The sequence below is a fragment of the Scyliorhinus torazame genome, chromosome 7 (genome assembly GCF_047496885.1).
Source record: "Scyliorhinus torazame isolate Kashiwa2021f chromosome 7, sScyTor2.1, whole genome shotgun sequence".
Lineage (NCBI taxonomy): Eukaryota > Metazoa > Chordata > Chondrichthyes > Carcharhiniformes > Scyliorhinidae > Scyliorhinus > Scyliorhinus torazame.
The window spans coordinates 110,592,574-110,611,865 of NC_092713.1; the positions used below are offsets into that span (position 1 = coordinate 110,592,574).

General features: G+C 48.3%; 1 protein-coding gene and 1 non-coding gene across 3 annotated transcripts in view; both read right to left on the bottom strand.

Moving 5' to 3' along the window:
* Positions 1 to 19,292, bottom strand: part of hmcn1 (hemicentin 1) — an 838,180-nt gene that overhangs the window by 677,777 nt on the left and 141,111 nt on the right. The window lies entirely within an intron of this gene.
* Positions 7,123 to 7,286, bottom strand: LOC140427536 (U1 spliceosomal RNA). The gene has a single exon (XR_011948555.1). It is a non-coding gene; the product is annotated as a U1 spliceosomal RNA (small nuclear RNA).

Sequence of the window (19,292 nt, forward strand, 5' to 3'; positions counted from 1 at the left end):
GAAACGTAAACAACAGGGTCAGTGACCGCTTGGGACACGCCCAGCCATCCAGGCACCCGCCCATTTATTGGTTCGAATCGAACATAATGTTCAGGGATCACCCAATTAGTGGGGTCCAAACTGAAGGACCGCCCAAAAGAGCGCGAAAACCCCCAAGCATAAGAAGAGAGTCCACCATGTGGTCGGCCTCTTTTGGCCCTGGTGCCCTGGCAACGTCCATCTCCAATCGCAGCACCACCAGAAGCAAGTTCAAGTTCAACGCCCGCTACCAAACGCCCGCTACCAGATGAATGAGCCTAGCTGAGCAGCAGTTACTTCTACTGACCCGATAGATCCAGAATCAAACAACGCCCATTGTTCCTCTGATCTAAGCTGGGTGCCTGAAGTTAAGTACAGGTTGTCTTAGTCGATAGGTGTAGTTTAACTAGTAGTGTTTATGTTGCATGATTAATTGTGTGTAAATAAAGTACCCTTGACCTTGAACTACCTGACTGGTGTTTGGGTCTTTGATCGAGAGCCGGTTGAACCTTGTGGTGGTATCATTTGATACCTGGCGACTCTGAACATTAGAATATAGATATCCAAAGAAAGGAGGGCAACCTCACTGACTGCCATATTTACAGCAGGTAAAAAAGGCAACACGCCATAAATTGATTCACTTGCTGATTGAAAATCTGTCTATCTCAGCCTTGAACATATTTAACAACCAGACTCTACAGCCCTCTGCGGTAAAGAATTCCACAGATTCCTCTGAAGAAAACCCTCCTCATCTCTGTCTTAAATGGGTGACCCCTTTACTCAGATTATGCCCTCTGGTCCTAGATTCTCCCACAAGGGGAAACCACTTCTCAGCATCTACTCTGTCAAGCCCCCTGAGAATTCCATATGTCTCAACAAGGTCACCTCTCATTCTCCTAAACTCCAATGAGAACAGGCTCAACTTACTCAACCTCTCCTAATAAGCAAATCCTTCCACACCCGGATCAACCTCGTGAACCTCCCCTGGACCGACTGCCTCCAACGTCAACATATGTTTCCTTAATTCAGGAGACCAAAACTGTTCACAGTATTCAGGCACGGTCAAACTAGTGCCTTGTACAGTTTTGGCACGGCTTCCCTATTTTAATCTCCATTCCCTTTGAAATAGAGGTGAATATTCCATTTGCCATCCCTATTACCTGAATTTGCATGCTGGCTTTTGTGATTTATGCACAAGGGCCCGCTAATTCTGGTGTGTAGTTTTCCGCAGTCTTTCTCCATTTAAATAATATTCAGCTCCTTTTTTCTTCCTACCAAAGTGCATCTGCAATGTTTTTCCCACCTGTCTCTATCCCTCGACAGACTCTTTGGCCGGGATTTTCTGCCCCAGTTTTTGGCAGGTGGTGGGGAAGAGAATCCAACGGGAGTCCCAAGGTGAATTTCGCACCATCAGGATTTCCCATTCCGATTGTTCCCGCCAATTATGTAATGGGGTGCCTGCCATGAAAAGTCGGAAGCCCCATTTACCATACATTTTAATATCATTAGTAGGCTCCCGTGCTCCATTATCCCTCACGTTTCCACCCTGCCCCCAACCAACGTGACGTCATGTTGGAGGGTTTACAAAAACCTTTGACAAACGGGGACTTGTCAGAGAACCCACAAGGGGTGCATAGGTTAAGTACAGCACCCATGGGGAAGAGAGCCATGCATGGGCAGTACGCCACCTGCCAGGGAGGGGGTGCAACCAAAAAGGAGCTCATTGGTTGGAGGGGCTCCCAGTGCCCGTACTGGGGGAACCGCTCTCATTTTTATGTTGTTTGGATCAGGGGGCCTTTGAATGCTGGACATTGCTGGTGTAGTGGGCTCAATCCGAGCCACTGTGGCACCATGGGACCTGCCTCCCGGATTTTTATTGACCAAGTGTTAAACAAAATGGTGGGAAAAGCTGGAGTGGAGTCAGTGGGCTACACATAGCTTTTCCCACCCGAGTTGACACTTGGTCAAAAAAACAGAAACGTCCACCCTGTGTGATATTCTCTTGATACTTTCCTGCAGGCTACAGGCATCTCATTGACACATTTGATGAATGTCTTCACAGTTTCAGCAATTATGGTAATTTATCACTGAACGCCATTTATTCTAGATGCCTCCCGCACCCCAGCCAGGGGAAATATCATCTCTGCATCCAGTCTGTCCAGAACTGTCAGAATTTTAAAAGTTTCAATAAGTTCCCATCTCATTCTTCTAAACCCCAATGAATACAGGCCTACTTGACTCAATCTCTCCTCATATGACAATCCTGCCATCCCATATACCTTTCCTGCACTCCCTCTCTGATGAGTACATCTTTTCTTAGAGACCAAATAAGACCAAGACTGCACACAATAATCCAGGTGTGGTCTTACCAGGACCCTGTACAGCTGCAGTAAGACATCCTTGCTCCTGTACTCAAATCCTCTTGCAATGAAGGCCAACATACCATTTGCCTTCCTAACCTTTTTCTGGACCTGCTTGCTGGCTTTCAGTGACCGGTGCACAAGGACACTTAGGTTCCTTTCTACATCAACATTTCCCAATCTATCACCTATCTAATCTATTTAAATAATACTCTGCCATTCTGTTTTTAGTAACGAAGTGGATAAATCACATTTACCTATGTGAAATATTATACTGCAATTGCCATGTGTTTGCCTACTCCGACAGCTTTTCTAAATCACCTGTCTAAATTACTTCCTCCTCAGCACTCAATTCCACCCAGTTTTGTGTTGTCAACACACTTGGATATATTACATTTGATTCCCTCATCCAAACTGTTGATATATATTGTGAATAGCTGGGGTCCCAATCACCGATCCCTGCGTACCCCACAAGTCACTGCCTGCCACTTCGAAAAAGACCCATTTATTTATATTCTCGATTTCCCGTCTGCTAACCAATTCTCAACCCATACCAGTATACTACCCCCAAATCCCATGTGCTTTAATTTTGCACACTAACTTCTATCTTGGACTTTATCAAAAACTCCAAAAATGAAAATGCACCGCATCTACTTGTCCTTCACCCTTATTCATTTCACTAGTTACATACTTAAATCTCCAGTAGATTTGTCAAACATGATTTCTTTTCATACCTCCATGCTGACTTTGTCTAATCTAACATTCGTCCGTCCCTCCATTCATCCACCTTTGCCCTTACACACTCTATGCCAACTCACTTGGTATCCATCATGGACAGATCTCAGGAGCGATGCGAAGATGAAATAAAATAAAGTTGTATCTATTGCACGTTTTTAAAAATCAAAAATAAATTAGATACATTTAAATTCCTTAAATACTGAATCCCTTACAAAACAAATAACAGTTAATCACTTATGAAGCAAACATTTGTATTCATATCCCACAAAGACAGCACATCTCTTTATAACCACCTGTAGCGGTCAATCAAATTGTGAATTTACAGATCCCCCACTGTGAAAGGTTGCAGAAGCAGTGAAGCAGCACGGTAGCACAGTGGTTAGCATTGTTGCTTCATAGCGGCAGGACCTGGGTTCAATTCCCGGCTTGGGTCACTGACTGTGCGGAGTCTGCACGTTCTCCCCATGTCTGCGTGAGTTTCCTTCGGCTGCCATGGTTTCCTCCCACAGTCCAAAAATGTGCAGGTTTGGTGGATTGGCCATGCTAAATTGCCCGTCGTGCCCAAAAAGGTTAGATGGGGTTATTGGGTTATGGGGATAGGGTGAAGGTGTGGGTGAAAGTAGGGTGCTCTTTCCAAGGGCTGGTGCAGACTCGATGGGCTGAATGGCCTCCTTCTTCACTATAAATTCTATGATAGGATTCTATGAAATCCTATGATGGTAACTCGCAGGCTTTTGTCAACACACATGTGTTGACACACAGGCATTTTCTCTCTCAAAAGTTTAAAGGTGTGGGGATTTAAATGACTTAACATCTTAACAGCTCCACTGACCTTCATCCACTTTTTACACACATTTATGTCTACTTTTTACAATCCCAAAGGGCACCGGACATCTCCAGGAGGGGTACATGGACCTGTCCAAACGGGTACCATACTTCTCCAAGTAACTTTAGCAGCTTTAGACCTTTCCCTCAAATGTCAAAATCTGACAAGTCATGTTTTGAAAATACCAGGTGATGAAAATTGAATCAGTTTCAAAGCAATCCCCTCTGTGAACCACACATGTTCAAACTACAACCAACAACCCCCCCCCCCCCCCCCACGTGAAAATGACTATGCCACATTCGGGGATGAGACCTCTGGAACCAGAGCTCCTACCCCATTTTTACTAAGGCATTCAGGGCACACTGTCTGGCTCACCATTGAATTGCATTGAGTGGCATGAGGTTGCTGTATTTGAGCCATTGAACTAAACTCAAACTCAACAAAAAATGTAATTCCTTGTACATTGCAAGTCCAAGGACCCTTTTAACGACTACCATCATTCCTGACAGCAGATTGGAAGTCACATCTGCTCATGTGCACATTTATGCATGGACAAATGTTATATATTGCACTTGGCCGTTCATGCAGTTTTCTGATCAATGACTACATGAGTGTGGACCCTTCTGCCTTGCACTGCTGCTGGTATGGGCAGACAGGAATGTGTGCAGCATTTGCATGGTGCCTCACCAGATATTCAGCAGTGCAGTTTTTTAAAAGTTGAAAGTGGAGGTTCCACCAGAGAATCATTGAAGATTTTAAATTCATTTTTAAACAGGGAAATTGTTTCAGATTTGAGTATTTAAGCAAGCATCCACTATTTATTTATGTAATGTTGAATGTGCTTAATTAAAAAGCAGAATTTGTATGATAAATGTTTTGTATCCCCTTTGCTTTGGATCTGAATACATATCTATCCACTCTACTTCGTCAATTCCTCAATTCCCTCTTTGTCATTTAGTTCAGCACGGTTCAATTTCTGTACCAGCCTCCCCGAACAGGCACCAGGCGACTCGGGGCTTTTCACAGTAACTTCATTTTGAAGCCTACTTGTGACAATAAGCGATTTTCATTTCATTCATTTAATTTCATTTCCTCCATTGACCATATCCAAATGATATCTCCACCACTGTCCATCATCTGACCATGTACTTCTGGATTACCCACTTTCTTGTGTCTCTTGGTCAATAACTAACTTTCCTGAACACATTGCACCTGTTTCAGCTAAACAAAATGAGTAACAGCCATTTGCTAGTTCATTCCTCAGGGAATTTCCTTGACCAGAGGCAAGCTGGCCAGTTTAAATTTCAAATAATGCTTGGCAGTTAACTCTTAGTCACCATCAACTGGTGCATTCTCCAAGCAACATCTGTATCAGAGTCTACTTACTTCCCAATGAGTAGTCTCTTCTCTTTTGGTATAAATTTGTCGTTTTCACTTGCATTGCATTCTTGAGAATGTCCTGATGAGTGCAAGATGAAAAGCTTTGACAAAATGTCTCTTTTTTCAGAAATACTCTTCTGTGCTTCAAAGCGGCTCATACCAACTCCGTTAAATGTGCTTTTCAAATGGAGTTCAGCATCATTAAAAATAAATGAAAAACAAGAATGCTAATCATGAAACAAAATATGATGTTCGTGGCAAAAAGCTGTTTCTCATCTCCTTGAACCGATTACTAGAATTGTTCACAGCATAAAACTAATCTTTCTAAAAGTATATTCGTGCTACTGCTTGGTTTTTGTTCTGGAAGAAGTAACAATAAAATTAAAGACAATTGGCGAAACCTCAAATTCACATAATTCACTTAAATAACACAATGTTCCTGAACACAGCCACAAGTATTCGTAATTAGAACACTTGCATTCCTAAAGTTCAGCTAATATTTTGAAGTATTATACATATCACGCACATTCGATTTGGCAAACTGGTCGAGCAGCTGACTTTTATTAGAAATCTAGAAGTGGAGTTCTCCATTCCACTTTTCCTGCAGCAGTAGCTTAGCTACTCGGGACATATTAATCTTGAATGTAAACCAATTATTTAGTCATTGCTTGAAGCATATCAGTCAATCATATATACAACCATAGAACCACTACAGTGCAGCAGGCTGTCATTCGGCCCATCGAGTCTACACCAACCCTCTAAAAGAGCACTCTACCTAGGTCCACTCCCCTGCCCTATCCCCGTAACTCCATAACCGCACCTAGCCTACACATCTTTGGACACTAAGGGGAAATTTAGCATGGCCAGTCCCCCTAACCTGCACTTCTGTCAACTGTGCGAGGAAATAGGAGCACCCGGAGAAAACCCAAGCAGACATGGGGAGAAAGTGCAAACTCAACATAGTCACCCAGGGCCAGAATTGAACCTGGGTCTCTCGTGCTGTGAGGCAGCAATGCTAACCACTGTGCCACCATGCCACCCCCATATATAGTAGGTTGCATTCAAAGTTCCAAGCAAATCAAATTATTATTTGGTAATTTTGATCTACTCATCAGTAGATAATGGAGAGCTCATTAACCTATACTGAAAAAAAAATTCAAAAGCCTGTTGTACTTATCTGAGAGTAACTAATGCAAACAACCCACAAAATATTCCTGTTTAGTGCTCACTTGACAGCAATGTATTTCATGTTGTAAGTAGTTGAATATGACTCAGTTGAAAAATCACTCGGGATGGAGGGGTTCCAGAAGGTGTGTCCAGAATTCCTATATCTGAAAAGTTGCTCAGTAAACATTTTAAAAATCTTTTGTTAGCCACAATAGTATGGTTATATTACTTCACACATGGTTATAGTACTTCACACATGGCAATATAGTTGTCAGCCATGGTTCAGTTAGCAGCACTTGCCTCTGAGCCAGAACGTCATGGGTTCAAATTCCACTCCAGAATCACAGTTCTGCACTGCTGGAGGTGTCATCTTTTGATTGAGAGGCGAGGCCCCTTTCTACCTGGCCAAGTGCGTGGAAAAGGTCCCGTGACTCAATTGTGAAAAAGAACAAGAGAGTTATCCCCAGTATCCTGGCCATTATTTATCTTCCAAACAACATCACAAAAACATTACCCAGTCATTATTAAATTGCTGATTGTAGGAGCTAGTAAAGCATATTTAATAATTTGTTCTGTGCAAATTGGCTGCCGTGTTCCCTACGTTGTGAAAGCTCCACTTCTTTTTTTTTTAAATAGGGGAGAGCGCGAACGCAGTCCCCCACTACCACAAATTTTGCAGTCGAGTATCCCGCATTTGGGGACATCGCAGGCGTCAGCACGCCCGAAGTGCAATGGGCTAGCCTCGTCCTGGGTGAACCACCTTTTTGATCATGGTTTCACCCCTGCCAGGTAAGTGTGAAAGCTCCACTTCTAAAGTACTTCATTGGCTGTGAAGCACTTGGGGTAAACGGAGGCCATGAAAGATCCTACATAAATCAAAGTCTTTATTTCTTTATAATGCAAGAAACGTGTTCATACCTGTACAGTGACATATTTTATATTTTAAGTCAGTAAAATGAGTATAAATGGGTGGCTATGATACACCTAATATCTGGCATACATGTTACAAGACAAGTCACTGAGTGTCTTTAAGACAGAGAAAGATAGGTTCTTGATTAATAAGGAGATCAGGGGTTACAGGGAGAAGGCAGGAGAATGGCGATGAGAAACATAACCATGAACGAATGGCGGAGTAGACTCGATGGGCCAAATGCCCTACTCCTGCTCCTATATTTCTGGTCTTATGGTCTAAGACAATGGGCATTATTTAATGTGCCCAAAGGAATCTCCTCCATCTGTTGGAGAACCATTGGGGAGCCTCTATCAGTTCCATGGGGGAGGCCTGACAGAATTGTGCACTAATCAGGCACTTAAGTCACCACCATTGGGCCTGTTCCCAAATTGACGACATCAGAAATGGAAATCACATCCGAGAATTACTTTTTTCAAAAAAATTTAGAGCACCCAATTCATTTTTTTCCAATTAAGGGACAATTTAGTGTGGCCAATCCACCTACCCTGCACATCTTTGAGTTGTGGGGGCGAAACCCACGCAAACATGGGGAGAATGTGTAAACTCCACACGGACAGTGACCCAGAGCTGGGATCGAACCTGGGTCCTCGGTGCCGTGAGGCAGCAATGCTAACCACTGTGCCACCGTGCTGCCCCACATCCGCGAATTATCATAGAATATACAGTGCAGGAGGCCATTCGGCCCATCAAGTCTGCACCGGCTCTTTGAAAGAGCACCCTACCCAAGGTCAACACCTCCACCCTATCCCCATAACCCAGTAACCCCACCCAACACTAAGGGCAATTTTGGACACTAAGGGCAATTTATCATGGTCAATCCACCTAACCTGCACATCTTTCGACTGTGGGAGGAAACCCATGCAGACACGGGGAGGATGTGCAGACTCCGCACAGCCAGTGACCCAAGCCGGAATCGAACCTGGGTCCCTGGAGCTGTGAAGCAATTATGCTATCCACAATGCTACCGTGCTGCCCAATCAGAGGCTGGCTGCTCCTCATTGCTGTTGGTGCCACCAGAAGTGGCAACATCTGCTGGTAGTGCACCAACACAGGATCATCGAGGGGCCTCAGGCCAAAAGTGAGTGAGGGTGGGTTAGGGGTAGTGGGAGAAGCTTGCAGAGGAAGGGGGACAGGAAGATCAGAGACAAGGGCAGGGGAATTGCTTTAATCAGCCCTCTGATTCCCCAATGTAGGGTCCATTCATCAGGCATCGAGTGCCTGTTTCCCCCAACACCACTAAGAGGCCAGAGGGAAACCCAAAAGGTTTGCAGGGTGGCCCACCTGAAGTGCAGGAGAGCCATGCAGCTCCCAGTTAATCCATGAGCCACCACTTGATCATGTGGGCTCAGGGATAATTGGTGTCAATTGGCTCATTAATGGGCATAATTAACATCCCACCACTGGAGTAAGTGGGTAAGTGGGTAAGTGGGTAAGTGGGTTCCCCTCCCCTCTCCCCCCCCCTCCTACCCCCCTCTTCTCCCCCACATCAGACTTTACATCTCCAATTTAATTGCGGACAGTTTTTCAATTCCAGGAATATGATGCGGGTACTTCTGCCCAGTTCTCCCGGAATGCCTCACCCTCATGTCCACTCGTGCAGGTTCAATTAACTTCCAACCAGTACTCCCAAGAAATGCCAAAACACAATTTATTCCACCAACCTTCCTTTACATTCCTTCAACAAAGCAAAACGAATGAGAAGTGATCCCGTTTCCCACTGGAGTCGGTTCTCACTATTTTCGAATACCCCTCATATTTCTTCAAATTTAATCAAGGAAACCTATTAAAAATGTTCACCCGTGATGTTGTCTCAACAGAAATGGTGGTTTAATGTATGTGATTCTAGTTTGGTACAATATAGTAACCAACCCAGTAAGCTTGGTCAGGAACTGTAAAAAGTCAATTTTTACTCAATTTGAAAGCAGTTTCTACGAGCCTTAACTCTAAATCATAGAAAGGTCGGGTCCCTTCTCTCTGGGGTTTCCCTTTGTCCAGGGGCCACCCAACATGGCCGCCAACTGTTGAGTACGCCATGTGGGTGAGCCCCTGCATCCAGGAATTCCCTTTGTCCAGGGACCCTCCAAAATGGTTGCTTGCAGCTCCATTTTGTTCCAAGTTGCCACATGTGGCTTGTTGTAGCCAGTCTACTGCCCTTGCACCCTGTTTTCCAGTGTTCCCAGTGTGGTGTTTCCCCACCCCCCAACACCATCCTCCTCCCCCCCCCCACTCCATGTAGCTGGACCCTCTTCCCTCTGTTTCTTTCCCCAATCGTCCCCCTGTTACCAATGTCTGCCCCCCACCCTTTGCCAGGCGCTTTCCACCTTGCGGGAGATGCGCTGTGGCCTCTCTCTTCTGTACGTTTCCCTGTGCTAGCTATCGCGCTAGTGTGGTGGCCACCCTCCCGGGGCTGGTTGTGCATCCCCCGTCACCCGTTTCCTGAGCTTATCTGCCATTCCGCTCACCATCTCCTGCACTCTGCTGCCCTCACTCTTACCTTCTTCTCTTCCATCCCTCGTCCCCAGAATGAGGCAATACAATGATGCACAAAGTGATTGACGTGGTGGTTCACAGTTGGCAAGTCAGAAAGTAGAAAGTAAAAGTCTCGTCCGATGCACTCTTCATCACTGTCCCTGCTGCCGTTTCTAGAGTCCGTTCTCGGAGACAAACTTGCCTGCAACTGCAGGGCTGTGAAAATGTGTTCCTTGCCTTGGAATGTGACCCCGAGCTTGGCTGGGTACAACAGCCTAAATATTACGCTGCTTTTCTACAGCGTGGCCTTCACCCTGTGGAATTCTGTCCGGCACTGGGCCAGGTCAGCCCCAACGTCCTGGTCGATCCAAATCCGGTGACCTTCCCAGTAACAGTTCTTGGTTTGTCTCGCCCAATGCAGGATTTTTTCCTGGTCTTGGTACCGATGCATTTGGGCGATTATCTCTCTCGGCTGTTCCCCGTCTTTGGGCAAAGTGACCAATGAGCTGGGGAAGCTCGCCCTTCCCACCAGGTTGCCCAGCATTTGGGCCACATAGTCCATGGGGTTCCGTCCTTTGATCCCCTACGGCATTTTAATTGTTTTCTTCACACCCAAGTAAAAGCCATTCTTTTGTATCAAGAAAAGCAATGGTCCTAGTACTGACCCCTTGGGGACAACACTAAGCTCAATTTGTGGTAAATTATATATAATAATCATTATTGGCAATTAAGTTACTGTGAAAAGCCCCTATTCGCCACATTCTGGCACCTGTTTGGGTAGACTTATGTAGCTATACATATCAAACTCATCAACTTAACAAGCAAATGATATTGCCCATCATTATCCAGTCCTGCCCATGCACGTGACAAACTATCAGGATTGCGTCAGCCTGATATCCTGCCTAATATTGACGTGGAGATGCCGGCGTTGGACTGGGGTGAGCACAGTAAGAAGTCTTACAACACCAGGTTAAAGTCCAACAGGTTTGTTTCCAACCACTAGCTTCTGGAGCACTGCTCCTTCCTCAGGAGATTCACTTGAGGAAGGAGCAGTACTCTGAAAGCTGGTGATTCGAAACAAACCTGTTGGACTTTAGCTGATGTTCTAAGACTTCTTACTGCCTAATATTATAAGCAAGTAACCCTCAGAGTTAAAACACATGCTCCTCGCTGACTGTGTCGACATGCACATGGTTGTATGAAAACAGCAATGCTGAAACTGTGGAGGGCAAATCAGAATAACATGCTCTCCACGCTGCCATTTTCTTTTTGGCATGCATTCTCCCCCCCCCGCCCCCGCCCTGCCCCCATTACACATTATACATGGCTGTCTCTCTGAATGAAGAGATGTGCAGTGGCCAGACTGTGATGAAGCCAGAAAGTCTTTTTGACCTGCAGTCATAGATACTGAACTGGAGGAAATCTATACCTGAATCTAAATCTCAGTCTCAGAATATGCATTCCTCAAATGGTGTGATCACACAAGTAAGGAATGTAAGCTTGTTAATTTTGACAAGAAACCATCAAATATTTACCTTGAATGGCTAGGGGTAGGGTCGAGAGTCAAGATTGATGTGAACTTGGAAACTTGGGAAATGTCCAACTAAATCCAAATTGCTCCAACTTGGCCTAGTTGGGATTTGGAAAGCACTTTGAAGCTCATAGTTAAAGGGAACAATTGTGGAATTAATTAATATAATATGGTAAGTGCAAACTTTCCACAAATCAATTGTGAACGATTTCACTGTAAATCTGAAGAGAGTTGAAACAAAGGACCACATCATACTGTGACCGCTGTACTTACAGCGATCTACGCACCTCACAGAAATGGAACAAGGTTAAAAAGAATGTACAAGAAATTATGAACTTGACTGGCAGATATAGGACCTAATCTTTGGAAACAAGCAATATTTCTCTGCTACATTTTTTGACACTTGTTCATACCCATTGTTTTGTAAATAATACCTGAACATTTTCATATGACCTCATATTAATTACTTCCAAGTTTCTGATTGCATTTATTTTTCTGTTTCCACTCACTTTGCCAGAAGAAAACAAATATGGCTTTAATTGAAAACATATAAAGTACCTTAACGTGATAAGCATTTGTACTTCAGGGTACTTTGATAAAGTATATACCATACCTCAGCCTCAAACTTCTGCCAAACTAACTAAAGTGACATTCTTTGTCCACAAAATGTGAACCACTAATACTGAAAGAATAATGTTTTCTCTGGATTTATTCAACACATTTCTTCAATTACAGATTGTATCAAACATACCAACATTGGTTCCCAAAGGTTTTGTTCAATGACCTTTCCATTCTTTTACAGAACCTTAAGAACAAGTCTTCATGTGTCACTAAATAGTGAACTTAAAAAAACTGCAGCATATTATACACATCTGTGCAATAATTCAGGACACCCCAAGAGTATTAATGTCTGCTATTAGAGAACTATCGTGAAATAATGAAAAAAAAGCAGTTTCCAGTTTCTGCAACAACAGGAAAGTATGTCTTAATGTATGTGCAATTCACGATATCGGGAGAATCACAAGGAAGAGCTACTATCAGTTCAATCTATAGCACTATTAGTTGAATGAGAGGGTAAGTATTGAGCCAGAATTTACTGTTGCTGCTGAATGAAAGGCATCCAGCATTTGTTAGTCCTGTCCTTGCCCATTTAATTACTATGGCCTTTTGGACCGAAGTTGCTGGAATTTAGAGATCCAAGTCACGTGTGCGTGAACACGGCAAGAAAACTATTGGTGCAATTCTCCAGAAAGATTTAGAAGTGCGGTAGCGAGCAAGAACTGCTGCACACTTCCCGGTGCTTGGCCCAGAAAGGCCGGCAATGCTATTCAACGTTAATTGATCCATTTAACGATGCCCCACTGGCTTCTCGCCGCAAATGAGGGCTCGCCGGCCAATTTACTGGCACCACACTCGCCAGCCCCCGCTAACAAGGTCGAGCAGCACTTACTCAGCCAGCCCTAGTCAGCTCGCAACGATAGCACAGAGAAGCCCAGCCCAAAGATTTGGCGATGCAGACCTGGGGAGACTCCTAGATGCAGTGGAAGCGAGGGGAGATGTCCTTTCCCCCGAGGGTCCAGGAGGGTCAGTCACAGGGCAGCCAGTGCTGCTTGGGACAAGGTGGCGGCAGCTGAGAACTCTGGGAGCGTGACCAGGAGGACTGGCCTCCAGTGCCGAAAAAAGGTCAAACACCTACACCGGGCAGCACGGGTGGGGAGACACCAAGGCCCCCCATGAGACCTTTCCACCGCCACGCAAGCATCCACCACCCCTGCCCTCTACCTTCAATCTCCCCTCCCCTCAACCTTCCCTTCACCCTCCTCCCTGTAACCCCACCCCCAACGCTCCCTTTGCACCTTCCCTCCCACCACTGTGAACCACGTATGTGGTTAATGATGCCCTCTGTCTCCGCTCAGGAAAAGCTCTCCCACAATCGCCGGGGGAGGGCCCAGACTGGCGGCAGGGTGCCGAACGCAAAAATTCTCACTTCCTTCGAGAAATGGGCCCTGGATCTGACTGGTGTGGCCGAGGACAGGGCGGTCACCCACGCGGAGGTTGGCGGAAGCCGCAGAGATGAGGAACCAATGGGTTCCATCCGGAGGACTCAAGCGTGAATTGTTACTGCCTTACTGACTGACCCATCCCTCCCATTGACCACATGTCCATTCTCTCGCAGGTCCTCCAGCTGACAGCGATGGCCCATCCCGGACAGCCGCCTCTCCAACCTCCCAGGAGAACACTTGGGAGCGGAGCTCCGAGGAAGACAGGATCGAGGTGTCACAGCTGTCATCCCTACCCTCCACCAGGACAGATACACACACCTCGGTAGGGGTCAGGCTTCTGGGGCATAATCTGGTGAACACCACACAGCTGCTGATGTGCATCAGGTGGAGGCAGGAACCCCCAGGCGAGACAGCAGTCGGAGGTTTGCTGGATCCCAGGACCCAGCCTGATGCAGAGCCAATGGAAGAGGTATTCCCAGAGCTGATGGAGATGTTAGAGTGCGGTCAGGACATTCAGAAGGAGATGTCAGCGTCACTGCAGGAGTCAGAGGCAGGCGATGTCACCGGTAATGCGCGGCACCGAGGCCAACACGGCTAGGGTGGAGACCGCAGTAGAGAGCCTGGTGCATAACATTGTCACCATTATTGAAGGTGTCCAAGGCGTTGCACAGTGGTAATGGCCATTGCTGAGGCTCTCAGTAGAATGTCCTACTCACTGGGGGATGTTATCTTGATGAGGTTCTGTGGGACATGTCCCGCTCTCGGATGGGAATGGTCGAAATGCTGCGGAGCTTGTCCCAGTCACAGGAGATCATTGCTGAGGCACTGCAGAGCATGTCCCAATCACTGTGGAGCATGTCCCAGTCACTGAGCATCGCCAAGGGCATCAACACCATGGTGCGGACGATGGGGAACCGCCAGGACTGGCAGAGCCAGATGATGCAGGGGCAACCGGGGCTCAAACCAGCTGCCCCTTGTCCCAAGGTGAACCCCAGAGCCCTATTGGCACCGACCGGGATGAGGGGCGCTGGGTGCCAAACTGGACCTGTCCCATGGAGTGGCGACCGTGGCCACCAGCTCCCCCGGGTTCCACCTCCCTGATGAAACAACGTCTCACAGACAGAACAATGGACAGGGCGGCACACTTCCGGTGGTGACTATGAGGGAGTAGGTTGCTCATTTGGTGGCTCCCGCTCTGGCTAGACATTCGGACCTTTCCCCCCGAAGTTTTTTGCATTTTTAAGCGCTGGACCTGAAGAAGCAGTGAACAAGTGTCTGTTGTCTATATTGGTTTATGGAACAGAGAGCCCGAAGGGATTGAAAGGGAAGAAACAAAACTAACCCTCAACGGAGGAGCTGACGCAGGTCATCCGGGAACGCTTCGCCAGACAGAAACGGGAATGTCTGGACCCGATTAAGGAAACGGTGGAGAGGATGGAGCGGAAGCTAGCTGAACAGGAGGAAAACCAGACGGCGGTGGAGATGGAGGTGGGGTTGCTGAGGGACCATTAAAAAGGCTGCTGGAACAGGTAGAAGATTTGGAGAACAGGTCCCGTGGGCAGAACCTAAGGATTGTCGGCCTCCCGGAGGGGGCGGAGGGGGCTGATGCCGGGGAGTTTGTGGTGAACATGTTCCAGAAGCTGCTGGGAGATGGGGCTTTCCCCGACCGCTGGAGGTGGATCGGGCGTACAGAGCGCTGGTGAGGAAGCCGCGACAGGGAGACCCCCCTCGGGCGATGGTGGTCAGGTTCCACAGGTACCTGGATAAGGAGCGCGTTCTCCAGTGGGCCAAGCGCATGCGGAGCTATTAGTGGGACAACAGCATTTTGCAGGTGTACCAAGATTTAAGCGTGGAGGTGGCCAAGAGGAGGGCAGGCTTTAATCAAGTCAAGTCGATCCTGTTCAAGAAGCAGGTAAAGTTCGGACTGTTGTATCCGGCGCGATTTTGGGTTTACTCATGAGGACCAACATCATTACTTTGAGTTGCCCGAGGATGCTATGGAGTTCACCAGGAGGAACGGACTGGTGCCAACTTGAGAACATTCTGCTCTAAGTTTGAGAAGCTGTTTTTCCTGTTCGTTTTAAATGTTGTTTGCACGGATTTATTTGTTCGCTCATTTTCATTCTTGGCTTTTTCTCTTCGATTGTTGAAGAAGGGGAAAGTAGTTTAAAAAAATTATTCGATTTCGGTGGGTTTTCTGGGCTGTGAGGGGGATGGTGGTGGGGATTTCTGACTTTGTATTAGTTTGAGTAGTATTACTTTGATCTGTACCATGGCGAGAGTTTGGCCTTGTTTTTCTTTACACGGACTTTGGTTGGCGTTGGTTTCTTAAAGTGGGCAGTTGTCAGGGCTGGGTTGAGGAGGGCGATGATTTCGATGGGCGGGGGGAGGGCAGGTAGGCAACAGTAGGTGGGAGACATACTGGCACAGTGGGGCGGGGGTGTATACAATCAGATTAGGGATGGGGTTAGGTTACAGAGTGTTGAAGCTAGGGGGAAGGGGGGGGTTGTTCGGCTGCCGAGGGAGGGATTTGATTTTAGAAGAAGTCGGGGATGGGCGCTGCCATGAGGCGGGGCCACAGAGGTGCGGGGCCGGGGCTGGGGGCAGGCCCAGGAAAGGGGACGGCTGACTGGTATGGGGGGGGGTGCGTTGCCCCCCATCTAGGCTGGTCACGTGGAACGTTAGAGGGCTAAATGGGCCGATGAAGAGGGCAAAGGTGTTCGTGCATCTTAGGACTCTTAAGGCGGACGTGATAATGTTGCAGGAGACGCACCTGAAGGTAGCAGACCAGATTAGGTTGAGGAAGAGCTGGGTTCATCAGGTATTCCACTCAGGGCTAGATACTAAGACCAGGGGATTCGTGATTCTGGTGAACAAGCGGGTGCAGTTTGAGGTGGGGAGTATTGTTTCGGACGGGGGAGGGCGCTACATTATGGTTAGCGGTAAGCTGGAAGGGAGGAAGCTGGTCCTGGTCAACATATATGCGCCAAGCTGGGATGATGCGGATTTCATAAAGAGGGTGCTGGGGAAGATACCCGACCTGGATTCCCACAAGCTGGTCATGGGAGGGGACTTCAATACAGTTACTGATCCGGGCTTGGACCGGTCGTGCTGAAAAACAGGCAGAGTGTCAGCAATGGGAAAAGAGCTGAGGGAGTTCATGGAGCAGATGGGGGGGGGGTCGACCCATGGAGGTTTGGCAGGCCGACAGGGAATGAGTTCTCCTTTTTCTCGCACGTCCATACGGTCTACTCCCGGATCGATTTTTTCATACTGAGTAGGGATCTACTGACAGGGGTGGTGGATGCGCAGTATTCGTCAATCGCCATTTCCGACCATGTCCCGCATTGGGTCGAGCTACAGGTGAGTGAAGAGAGCTTCTAGCGCCCGCAGTGGAGGCTGGATGTTGGACTGCTGGCGGATGAAGGGGTGTGCGAGAGGGTGAGGAAGTGTATACAAAACTACCTGCAGGTCAACGATATGGGGGAAGTCCCAGCAGCGGTGGTGTGGGAGGCGCTCAAGGCAGTGATGAAAGGGGAGCTGATTTCAATCCGGGCTCACAGAGACAAGACGGACAGGACAGAAAGCGGAGATCCTGCAGATTGACAGGAGGTATGCGGGGACCCAGAGTGCGGAGCACTTGAGGGAACAGAGGAGGCTGCAGGCGGAGTTTGGGGTGGTGTCCACGGGTAAGGCAGTGGAGCAGCTCAGAAAGGCGAGGGGTGTGGTATATGAACATGGGGAGAAAGCCAGCAGGATGCTGGCTCAGCAGCTCAGAACGAGGGAGGCGCTAGGGCAATAGGTAAAGTGGTGGATGGAGGTGGTAACTTGGTAGGGGATGTGGCAGGTGTGAATAGGGCTTTCAAGGACTTTGATAGCAGACTCAGTAGCTCAGAGCCCCCCGCGCGGCTGGAGGGGATGAGACACTTCTTAGACGGCCTGATATTCCTAAAAGTGGGTAGGGAGCTAGTAGAATGGCTGGGCGCCCCGATCGGAGCCGAGGAGATATTTGAGGGTTAAAGGCCATGCAATCAGGTAAAGCCCTGGGGCCGGATGGGTACCCGGTAGAATTTTACAAGAAGTTCTCCGGGATATTGGGGCTGCTGCTGGTCAAGGGTTTTAATGAGGCAAGGGACAGAGGGGTGCTGCCCCAGACGATGTCGCAGGCTACCATCTCCTTGATTTTTGTGGTGGTATGCATTAGGGGTATTACGGTACCCTGTGATGCTGAGAGGCTATTGGTGGATCGACGCCGGGTCCCGATTGGATCAGCCGCCTACTGGCTTCACCCAGTAAGGCGGAGTATAAGAGCCCGGGTTCTCCCAGCAGCCGCATTCTGTAACTGTGCTGCTTGGGAACAAGTCTGTATAATAAAGCCATCGATTGACTCCTTCTCATCTCGTCTCGTGAGTGATTGATTGTGCTTACAATTTATTACGCAAACTTTAAAGAACATGGAGCTCTGAATCACTCCGGAGTGTCTGCGAATCAGCCCCCACGCGGCAAACTCAGCGGCCACTTTTAAACACTGGTTAGCGTGTTTTGAAGGATACCTCCGAGCAGTGTGCCAGGCCCGGGTGGTCGCCACAATCTCCGGGGAGAACCAGGACCCCAACCTCAACCCCCCCCCAACGATCCATGTGCGGCCAACGGGCGCCGCCATCTTGGGTCCCAGACTCCATGCGGGAGGGATGGGCGCCGCCATTTTGTGCTCCTCCGGCCACGTGCGATCAATGGGCGGCGCCATCGTGTCCACCCCCGACCGTGTGCGACCCGTGGACGCCGGCATCTTGGCTGACGGCTAAGGACCCCGGGATGGACAGCCCCACGGGGCCGGAGTAAAATGCCCCGATGCAGCAACAGCGACTGGCTTCGGTGACCCTGGATCAGTCGCGGCCCCGAACGCTCCAAACGGCAACAATGACGGTGCTCATAAACGGGTACAAGGTGCCCGGCCTGATTGACTCTGGGAGCACGGAGAGTTTTATACATCCCGATACGGAAGTCCTCCTCCGGAACGTCACTCCCGACCTGGCTGGCATCCCCGGGACCCATCCTGCTCCGAAAACATGTGCGGGTGCACAAATCGGACCCGTTGGTCGAGAGGGTTCATCTCTTCCACGCGAACAGTCAGTACGCGGGGCGTATCCCGACGGCCGACAGGACACGGTCTCTCTGCGGGACCTGGCGTCCGCCGGAACTCCACACATCCCCTCCAACACCAATCACCCCCTCCCTCCCACCGGCGCACCCCACAGATGCCCCCTTCCCGGGTGGATCGGTCCTTTCCCCGGCCCCGCCTAGGGGTAGTGAAGCAGGAAGAGACATCGCTACGCTCCCAGAGACGACGGTGCCCGAGCCATCACCTGCATCACCACCGGGGCTGAGACGATTGGGGAGGACGACCAGGGCACCCATTCGACTGATTGAATCTTTATAACAAAGCAAGAAATGCCTCTGTAAATAATTCAGTTGCCCAGTAAAAGCGGCATTGTAAATAGTGCTAGTAATTTGATATCGGAGCATAGCCGCTGTGTTAGTGGCATCCCAGGTACCGACTCTGTAAACCCCTACCACCATATGGCCCACTACCCCCGCCGGGTTCTTTTTTAACAAGGGGTGAATGTGGTGGTATGCATTAGGGGTATTACGGTACCCTGTGATGCTGGGAGGCTATTGGTGGATAGACGCCAGGTCCCGATTGGATCAGCCGTCTACTGGCTCCACCCAGTAAGGCGGAGGATAAGAGCCCGGGTTCTCCCAGCAGCCGCATTCTGTAACTGTGCTGCTGGGGAACAAGTCTGCGTAATAAAGCCATCGATTGACT